Here is a 10397-nt window from a genome sequence, read left to right on the forward strand (position 1 = left end):
ATCTAGAATTTCTTTTCATACTGGATTCTTTCCTCCTTTAATTTTAATTCATATGGATTATGTAGGATTCATTGAATCTAACCTATATTTTCTTTCTTCAAGAAACATCATGAAGAATCCTCTTGAATTTTCTCAAAAATCATTTACATATAAATTTGTACAATTCAAGGTAGAAAACTTGTTGGCTTAGATTTGGTGAATCTTTGACATTTCCAATAATGCAGAAACTTAGTACTATTGAAATTTTGGTGCTTAGCACATATTGTGTTACTTAGCATCAACTATGTTTTATTGATGCTCAACACCTATAGTGAATTCACTTAGCATCTACTAAGTTTTTCTGATGCTTGGCACTTGTTACTTTGCTCAGCACTTTAACTTTACTCAGCACCTGAAGTTCACTTGGCACACACTACATTTTTCAATTGCTCAGCTCGAGCTAAGAATTTTCTTGGCTTAAACTAGCTTGCTTGACACCTACTGATGAACTTAGTTTACACTTTGTAGTCAACCTTGTTCCATCTTATACTTCTAGTGTTTCTTAGTGTGTCCAACCTCTGTATCTTTGAGTATGTTATCAATACATCATTTAACCATTGTCTTAGATGATCCTTGCATTTCATTACAAAATCATAACTCAACCTTTACTTTAGGTGCTCTTGTTCCATCTTGTTGATTAAATCCTCTTCATCAATCAACTAAGTGGTAGTACTTGGATCTTATAAGCAATTTTCATTCCTACAAATAGTAGGTTTTACATCAATGATTGAAAACATTCTTTTAACAAGAATCTCCCTCTTTCAATCAATCTTCTTTTCACAATGATCATTAAAATCAGATTTCCAACACTTCCATGCTATAGTATGAGGTTCACATAATATTAACATGTTGTTCTTCATTCTATGGATTCTAATTCTATATGATCTCCTAAATGTGCCACTCTTTTATTGATTAAGATTGCTATCCATTAAGAAATATTTCTCTTATTCATTTTAATGACTCTTCCTTTGATAGAACTATTGTTCATTAACATATTTGCATTAAAAAATAATCTCATTGGTCTACTTAGTCTTTTTTGTTGATCATTTTTTAATGTACCATGTTGCTTACACAAAACATCAGTTGGATATATAGCCAACTAGAAAGTAGCACCAAGAAGTCCACCTAACTTAAGGACAGAACTTTGGATCAATTGAGAAGTATCATGTCCTCTAGCTGAATACTGCTTTATTCCCTCATAGACACCAAACATTACTACATTTTGAGGCACTTCTCATGCTAAAGTAGGAGTGAGACCCTTAAATAGTAGTAAAATCCCTCCCTCGAACTTTAAAACATGTTTGGATATACTAATTGGTCCATTGTATTTGATGGATGTTGGTATTGGAAATATAAGAGGAGTAACTAAGAGGGGAGAGGTGAGTTAGTTACCACTAAAATAAATCCCAAATCTGTTTAGATGCTAGTACAAAATAAACTCTAAAAAATGAATATTGCTAATGCTTAGCAAACACACATAAAATGTTATAACTTGGTAAATACTGAATATGCTTGGTAAGTACTTAAATGTTATTTTTGATTAACATTATCTAAACTTAGATGAAAATAAATAAAATAAAATAGCATGAATAGATTTGACATCAGGATTAACATGGAAACCCAATTTGGGAAACCACCAATTGCAACTAGTTACTATTTTTGCAATTATGAAGTGAGCTCTGTTAGGAACCAACCCTGTTAAAGGTTACAAAACACACTATTAGGTATGACCTTGTTAAAGGATTTAATAACTCTAATAGGATTTTCCTTGTTAGAGGTCTTTATAAAATTCAATAGAGTTGCTACCTTGTTAGAGGTTTTACAAATAGCTATTAAGGTAACATTGTTAAGAGATTTAGATCACTGGTACAATGGTTAGAGAGTAACAATGAGATGAACTCATTTCTAATGCAACCAAATTATATTATGGATCTCTATTATAGCTTGTACTTGATCCTTCCTAATCAAATATATCTTTTTAGCTTCATAAGTATATTCTGCTTATCCTTCTGATTCACTTTCTTGTTGGATCATTAGATTTTCAAAATCTTCCATGCATTCACACTCTTATACACTTTCAAATTCTCAACTTGACCTTATACTTATATCATTCATGTTGTCAATCTAGCTCATATATAACTTAGAACAACTAATATTTATCTCCTCTGTTGGCTAGAACCAATAGATAAATTAATTATACTTAATATGCCAAAATAAGAAAATCCTTCATTAGCTGACCTTGCTCTGTAGACATTGACGTAGAAATGATTTTCCTATATTAACTAAGTGAACTTGGTTAACACTACATATCTATGAAGATCCTTTAGTAACTGAGTGAGCTTTGTTAACACTCATCTTTTGTAAACTTTCCATTGATGCCCAAGTTAACTTTGTGGACACTACCTTCTAAACTAGGAAAACATAAGAATGATTGGTAGACATAAAAAAAATTCTTCACTACTCAAGTGAGCTTGACATGCATTGATTGATAATGATATTTGTGTAACATCAAAGACAATACCCAATTAATCAATTGTATCCAACAATCTCCCTCTTTGACATTAATGCCAACACAACATGTAATAATACAATAAATTTTTTGGAATAAGAATAAAGTAAGGAACATATCCTTAGCTTCATTTTGATCCATATCTATGAGAACTTTTTCTATCAGTATGAAATCTTTCTATCTTTAGTTTCTCAATCTATTAGAAAACTTTTGTCTACAACAACTATTACCAAGTTCATTCTCCCTCATAGACATTTGTATGATAGTAGACTTATCCCTCTTACAACAAACTTCTCCCATATTTACAACACATGCCAAAGGCAGCAACTCTACTAATATCAATGTACCTTAAATATTGATTCATTTGCAACATTCCCTTCTCAATACTATGCCAACTAATTGGTCTTCAACAAGTTCTAGTTGATGCATCACTAAACTTCATTTAGTGAGCTTCAAATGGGGAATGACCCCTAGCTTACCTCTTAGACAAAAAATGCATCCTTAGTTAATGGCTTGGTGAATATGTCTATAGTTTGTTCTTTTTTGTTCACATATTCAAATATGACTTCCTTATCTTGCACTAATTCTCTTAAGAAGTGATATTTTATTGCAACATTTTTTTTATTTTTGTATGAATCACTAGATTCTTTGATATATTTATTACATTGATGTTATCACAATATATGACTACTAGATCTTTGAACTCTATCTCCATTCCTTCAAATAGTTGTTTGAACCAAACAATATTAAAACAATTAATTACTGCTACCACATATTCTACCTCTATTGTGGATTGAGAGATGCAATTGTGTTTCTTGCTTGTCCAAGACACTAGTCTTTTACCAAGAAATAATGCTTCACCAATAGTGCTCTTCCTACCATCAATACTTCCTACATAAGCAGCATCAGTAAACACCTTTAAGTCCAAATTGCCTCCAAGTTTGTACCATAAACCGTAGTCTTCATTACCTTTTAGATATCTCATGATTCTTTTAATTGCCATTATTTGATTTTCTTCAAGATTTACTAAGAATCTTACCACCATACCAACTATTAATTCAATGTTAGGCCTTGTATGTACTACATACTACAATTTTCTAATCATTGATTTGCATGTGGTCTGATCTACTTCCTTTGAATCATCATTCTTCAAAGTACTATGTCTAGTAGACATGGGGGTTCCATCTAGTCTCAAATCCTCCATTCCAAATTTCTTTATTATCTCCTTGATATACTTAGATTGAGTGATGTAGATACATTTTTGTTCCACTGATTCTGCAGTCCAACAAAGAATTTTATCTCACCAACCATGGACATTTCAATGTATTTACTCATTTCTTCTAAGAATGTTTTGCATAAGTCATCATTTCTTGTGAATAAAGTATCATCAAAAAATATTTGTGTCAACACAATCCTTTTGTTTGGTCCTTCTTTGATATACATACTACTATTATCATTTTTTCTTTGAAACCAAATCGATATCAAGTAATTATGAAGTCTTTCATACCAAGTTCTGGGAGCCTTCTTGAGACCATATAATTCTTCATGTAATTTGCAGTCCATGTCTCTTTTGTTAGGATCTACAAAACCTTCTAGTTGTTCAATGTAGACTTCCTCATCAAGAATTTCATTCAAGAATATAAATTTAACACCCATTTGATACATTATATATCCTCTATGTGTTGCATATGCTAGTAGAGTTATAACACCTTCTAATCTTGCAATAGGAGCAAAAATTTCACCATAATCAATCCCTTCTTCTTGAGAATAGCCCTTGTACACCAATCTTTCTTTATTTCTAGAAATTTTTCCATCTTCATTCAACTTGTTTCTAAACACCCATTTTGTTCCAAGTACATTTTTATCCTTGGGTCTAGGAATGAGGGTCTAGGTTTTGTTCTTCTTTATTTGTTATATTTCTTCATTCATTGCTTCAACCCAACTTTCATTATTCAAGGCATCTTTAACATTTCTAGGTTCAAATTCAGAAAGTAAACATGTACCTATCAATTCATTTCTTGTCATTGTTCCATTAGGCTTGTCTTTGATGATCTAATCAGGTGCATGATGCCTTCTAACATATCTTGCTAACACAAGTTTTTTTGGATTTGAAATGAGTTCCATTTTTTTCATCATGAACTTTAGTATCTAGCTTAGGTTCCTCTATCTACAACTCGAGTCCATTAAACTCATTTTGAACAAGCTTGGTAGCTTCTAACTGGAACTCAGATCCTTCAGACTATGACTCAGGTTGCACTATCTAGAACTTGGTAACTGTTGGAGGTTTTAGGGACTCAAGGGGTAAGCCTTCTCTCTCTTAGATAGATTTGGCAGGGTAGCAGGTTCATAGTAAACAAATCTTTTGTAATCATGTGGCTCTTTGCTACTTTCTTCTTCACTCTCTTTTGCAAACTCATCAATTCTTACATGTGCACTTTCTATGATTTTTGTGTAGACAAATTAAAACATTTGTATTCTTACTTCTGCAAGAATATCCTAAAATTACGCCTTCATCACCCTTGACTTCAAATTTTCCTTTTCTAGATTCTTTCAAGATCTAACATTTTCTACCAAATATTTTCAAGTAACTTACATTAGGTTTGTAGCTATACCATAGTTGATAAAGAGTTTGATTTGAATATTTCTTCAACTATAGTCTATTCAAGATATGAAATATAGTGTTGATAGCTTCCTTCCAGTACATAGATTATGACATTCTTTTCAATCATCAATGTTCTTGCACAATTCATGATGGATTTGTTTCTTCTTTCAGCTATACCATTTTGCTGAGGAGTACCAAGGGCTGATACTTGTCTTTTGATCCCTCTTTCAATGCAAAAATTATTGAATTCATTGGAGATGAATTCACCAACTTTTTCTAATCTTAGACACTTCAATCTCTTTCCAATTTCTTTTTCTACTCTTGCCAGGTACCACTTGAATATTTTAAAGGCTTTAGGTTTTTCTTTTAGATACATTACAATCATCATTCTAGAATAATCATCAACAAAAAGAATGAAAATATTTTCACCACTATAACTCTCTATTCCAATAGGTCCACATAAGTTAGTTGCACAAGTTCAAAGATTTCTTCTGATTGATACTTCTTTCTTTTGAAACTAGTCTTTCCCATCTTACCAATTTGGAATTTTTTGTGTAGATACATATCAAGCTTCTTCGAACTAGGAATACCTCTTACTCTTTTATGTTTACTAATCTTAACCAGATTATCAAAGTTTGTATGACATAATCTTTTGTGCCATAACCAACTTTCTCCTACTTGAACAATAAAACATGAACTTTTACTAAGATCGAGATAAAATAGATTACCTTTTGTTTGCTTGCTAGATCCAACCAGATTTCCTTTTCCATCTAGTAGTTTGGCCTTTCCATCAATGAATTCTACCTTGAATCCAATATTATTCAATTATACCACACTTAGTAGATTATGCTTTAGTCCTTTAACCTAATAAGCATTGTCACATATTAGTTCTTTAGTCAAAGAAATATGTCCTTTTCCTTTTATGTTACAAGGTTCATTGTTTCCAAAATTCACACTACCTCCATCTTAATATTCCATGTGCTTAAATTGTTTTTTGTCTCCAGTCATATGATGTGAATAGCCACTATCAATAATCCATGTATCATTTTTGCTAACATGAGAGATAAGTAACATTTTATCTCCTTCATCATCATATTCATCTTTTACTACAATATATACCATTTCATCTTCATTGTTATTAAAATCTTTAGCCAGATAAAAAGATTTCTTACCTTTGTCATTGTACTCCTTGTAGTTCTCAGAGTCCTTCTTGCCTTTATATTAATTATTTTTCTTTCCATCTTTGTTTTTTCTATCCATACACCTTGCAACAATGTGACCAAATTCTTCACAAGAAAAGAAAATTAGAGGAACTTTTCCTTTGTATTTGCCTCTACTTTTGGAATATTTTCTTAGAAGTAGGGCTTCAACAACTTCAAGATCATTGTCTAAGCTTTCTTCTATTTCTTCTTCTTCTATTCCTAATTGACTAGACTTTTATTTCTTACTTTTTTTCTTGAGTGAGAATTTAGCTTCAAACATAGACTCAATAACTTTTGAACTAGGAACATAGTTATCAAAGTTATCTAACTCAAAAGCTATTAATCTTCCAACTAGAGCATCCAAATATATTTTATTATTTGAATCACATCTCATCTCTTGAATAGTAGACAATCTAATTGCATAAATAGGAACAATAGTTCTAATTACCTTGATTAAAAATATTTTTTCTTAAATGTATCCTCAAGATGCTTCGATTGTGCTCACACTTGCTCTGATTCTTTCCACACATTTTGGAATTTTCTCATCTTCTCTAATTTTCATATGATCCAAATGACCTCTAAGACTTTTAGCCTTATCTCTTCTTAAATTTTCATCTTCTCCATAAATATCTTTCAATTTGGTCCACATTTCATGAGCAATTTGGAAATCTTTTACTTCATCAAATTTAGCATAACTGAGAGCAGATGCAATATCAATCATCAAGATGTTATGATTCTTCCTTTTAGCAATATCTTCAAGTGATATTGTTCTAGTGGGAATCTTGTATTTAGTATTAAGATATTTACAACCTAAATCACTAATGGTAGCCGAATGCAACCTCATATGTCCTTGCCATGCTACAAAATTGTCTCTGTTCAACTTGGAAATCTCTCTTCTATAAGACATCTTGAACTTTAGCTTAGGTCCTTGAAACCTTCTCTACAAGCAACAAAAGCTCTGATATTAATGGCTAGAAATATAAGAGGAGCAATTGAGAGGGGAGGGGTATATTAATTACCACTAAAAGAAATCACAGATCCCTTTAGATCTCAGTACAAAATATACTCTAAAAACTAAATATTGTTGATGCTTGGAAAACACACATAAAATGTTGTAACTCAGTAAATACTAAATATGCTCAGGAAGTACTTAGATTTTATCTATGATTACCATTTTTTTAACTTAGATTCAAATACATAAAAGAAAATAGCATGAACACATTTGACTGCAGGATTTGACGTGAAATCTCAACTTGGGAAAACCACCAATTGCAATGAGTTACTATTTTCACTCTTCATAAGTGAGCTTTCCTAGGATCCAACCCTATTAAAGGTTACAAAACACACTGATAGGTGTGACTTTATTAAAGGATTGAATCACCCTATTATAAATTGCCTTGTCAGAGGTCTTTAGAAAATTCAATAGAACTATCACCTTATTATTTTTTTTACAAATAGTTGTTAAGCCAACTCTATTAAGAGGTTTAGATCATTGGTACAATGGTTAGAGATTAACAATGAGATGGCCTAATTTTTGATGCAATTGAATTGCTGATTATAGATCTCTATTTTGGTTTGTACTTGATCCTTCTTGATTGAATATATCTTTTCAACTTCATAGGGATATTTTGCTTATCTTTCTAATTCACTTCCTTGTAGCATCATTAGATATTCAAAATGTTTCATGCATTCACACTCTTACACACTTTCAAATTCTCAACTTCACCTTTTACCTATATGATTCATATTGTCAAGTTGCCTCATATAACTTAGAATAACTAATATTTATCACATTAGTTGGCTAGAACCAAAAGATAAATCAAGTAGACTCAATATGCCAATATAAGAAAATCCATCATTAGCCAACCTTGCTTAGTAGACGCTAAATCAAAAATGATTTTCCTATCTTAACCAAGAAACTCAGTTAACTATGATGATCCTTTGGTAACTGAGTGTTCTTGTTAATATTGGTTCCATCCAAAATTTTCTTTATTAATTGAGTGAGCTCGATTAGCACTCATCTTCTATAAACTTTCCTTTGACACCCAAGTTAACTCAGTAGACATTACCTTTTAAACTAGGCAAACACAAGAACACCTAGTAGAAATAGAAAACTATCTTCACTGCCTAAATGAGCTTGACATATATTGAATGATAATGATATTTGTGTAACATCAAAGACAATACACAATTAATCAATTGTATCCAATAATTAGTACTACAATTGATGCACCTATTTTAGAGGAATTTTAAAGGGCTAGACTGATTTACCAATAATATATTATTGAGTGTATCAGAAGGGATCAAATGATGTATAAATGAATTGCACTAAACTATTAAGGTTTAATCAATGATTCCATGTAATGAGAGGTTTATTCCAATGCATTTGAACTTTCAAAGAAACCTCAAGATTTCTATGCACCATGCTAGATGCTTAACAATGTCAATTTATTTCCCATTGTATAAAGAAAACCTCAACAAGATAGCTCAAAGGTTGAAGCCTACTGATGTACTTCATCATTTATTATCAAGAATGGTGAAGTCTACACCAATCACATCACTATAAAACTACAATAGTCCCTCTAATGAATGCTTGTTGATTCTACAAATGCATCCAATTGAGTTACAATTAACTTAAAAGCTAAAGACATAGAAGCATACATAGAAATTACTAAATGAAAAAATTGGAGAAAAAAATACTTTACCTATTATTGTCCTAGTATTAGAAACTACAACAACTTCACCAATGCCAAGAGCACTTTGAGCTTGCAATCTACACTTCACTAGCTCAACTAGACATGTTAGCATTGACACATCAATGCCTACCCCTAATCCAAAAATTACTTGGTGTTCCATAGAAATTGGAACCCTAGATGTTTTTCTTACCAAGCCTTTCATCTACCCTATTTTAGTAAATAGATCTACATTTAGTTTTGCCAATATAGATAATGGAGCTCCCATTCCTTTATATAGTCCTTGAGGGCCCTCTACTATAATTGTCTATTAGACAACATCAATGACCCTAGCATAGCATGGAGGTTTTCTTGGAGATGACTCTCCAAATTTACCTCGATTGTATCAAATGGATGCCCACATATCAATTGTGCTACTCCAACAATGGTAGAAATCATATCCTTAAATGAACTATTTTCCATGTTTCCAAAAACTTTTTCTCATTTATGGCCATCATAGATATTCTTTTTGGTGTTTCAAAATATCCTCTTCCAATATATGCATTTGGATATCATAGTATAAAATTATTCTTTTACTATGCAATTGAAGAGGCAGGGCAATAATTTACCAAAATGAAAATATCCCAAATATATTCTTTATTGGATAAATTAAGGTTGTAGTTTTTTATAAGGAGTTCAAAAACTAGTCAAGATATCTCATTGGAATTGTTTGATGTGGCCAGAGGAGTGCACTTGTCTTCAAAGTCTTTGGATCTCATAGAGGCAATACAAAAAATATAGACTAATCATCCAAATTTTTATCTAAAACTTGTGGAACAATATTCTTAACTTTTCAAACTCATTTAGATAGAAATCAATGTAATATATGTGACCTTGAATGAAACAAAAAATTAATCTACAAATTAAATTTTGAGAGTCACCAACGCTAATAAGTAGGTGATATTTTCCAAAGTCAAATTGTGACATTGCTCTCAAGATTCTATTGACAATTGGCTAATGAGGATATATATTTGTTTTCATTTATGGGAACACGTGATGTATATGATTATAGAAAAAATCAGAAATAAAGATACCTAGCTTTTGGTACTCAACAAATTATCTAAGTATGGAATTCATTATACGAAAGTGTATTGTTTTGTTTATAATTTGTTGCTAATGTATATTATGACTAGTGAAGTTAAATAGACATATTATATACTTTGATGATGAGGTGTATAACCTTAAAATTTAGTATAGATTGTATAGAAAAGTGATATTCATGTTTTAGTGAAACAGGACAATAGAATTGAAGGAAAGGAATTATTTTGTTTACAAAATAATTACTTGTCCAATTAGGGCCAACATCCTAGATG

The 10397-nt window shown here is 31.3% G+C and overlaps 1 pseudogene; it reads right to left on the bottom strand.

The window, feature by feature from the left end:
* Positions 1–987: 987 nt before the first annotated feature.
* On the bottom strand, positions 988–9507 carry LOC149560688 (mitochondrial carnitine/acylcarnitine carrier-like protein; annotated as a pseudogene).
* Positions 9508–10397: the final 890 nt, after the last annotated feature.

The sequence above is a fragment of the Cupressus sempervirens genome, chromosome 4, assembly GCF_028749045.1.
Source record: "Cupressus sempervirens isolate cs-2001-9-10 chromosome 4, ASM2874904v1, whole genome shotgun sequence".
NCBI lineage: Eukaryota > Viridiplantae > Streptophyta > Pinopsida > Cupressales > Cupressaceae > Cupressus > Cupressus sempervirens.